The following is a 1,051-nucleotide window of genomic DNA, read 5'->3' on the forward strand; positions in this document are numbered from 1 at the left end:
ACAAAAAGAAAAATGTCTCTCTGAGACAGGACTCAAAACAACCAGGTAGCCACAGCTGAACCTCATGGAGGCTCTTAGGGTTGGTGCCAGAGAACTGAAATTCAGGGAAGGAAAAGTACATTATCTCATTAAAGGAATAATTACTCCACCCATCTCTCTAGCATGTTTTAAGGTGAACCCAACTTCCTAAGGGTGGTCCTGCCTTTTTAAGAGGTGGTCCCTTAGCCAGGTAATTGACCAGCCCCATTGGATTAAATTGTCTAAATGTTGGTTAGTTTAGAATGCTAGGCCTCCACCCAGGCCAGGGATTTAAACTTTTGACCAGAAAGAAATTAATTCTTGATTAGTGTGCATTTAGTGTTGCTGTGTCATTCTCAAGAGGATCTGAGTTTCAATCCTACTTCCTCTATTTCTTGGATAGAAACTGCATGGTTTATTATAGAGAGGAGAACAATATACTCAAAACTTCTAGAAGGACTCATAATATGTTATGGTGAAAGGAATGACAGACAAGAGAACAAGCAATTTAAGATGGTTCAGGCACTCATGTCGGGGTGGGATGGATCCTTCACAATGAAATGGATCTCTCTGAGAACTGGACCCAGCTGTCAGCTTGCCAGATGGGGTAGTTACAGGGGAGAATAGGGGGAGAGAAAGGAAGTAGAAAAATTTCCCATATTTGGTTATTGTTATGGATAATTAAGAGTGTCGGGGTAAAAAAAGGAAGCCTTGGCTGAGTGAAATCTTGAGCAAATGTACATTTTGACATGGACATTGCTTGTTGAGGCCTTAGAGACTAATTAGCCCATGGCAAATTGGTAAAGTCATTATCTGTATGAGCAGGGCTCAAGAATTGGCAGAGCTTTTCTTGGGAGTCCGAGTAGGGGTGTTATGGATGATTGATCAGTGCTTGCAAAGACTAAGGTCTGCAGCTTCCTCCTCCTGGGTGTCTAGAGCCTGAGATTACTCACCTACAGAGACCTCCCACCAAGACTAGTCAGCACCTTCTCCCATACTCTAGCTAACCAACGGACCAAGGTTACCGATAGCT

The sequence above is a fragment of the Microtus ochrogaster genome, linkage group LG4 (genome assembly GCF_000317375.1).
Source record: "Microtus ochrogaster isolate Prairie Vole_2 linkage group LG4, MicOch1.0, whole genome shotgun sequence".
NCBI lineage: Eukaryota > Metazoa > Chordata > Mammalia > Rodentia > Cricetidae > Microtus > Microtus ochrogaster.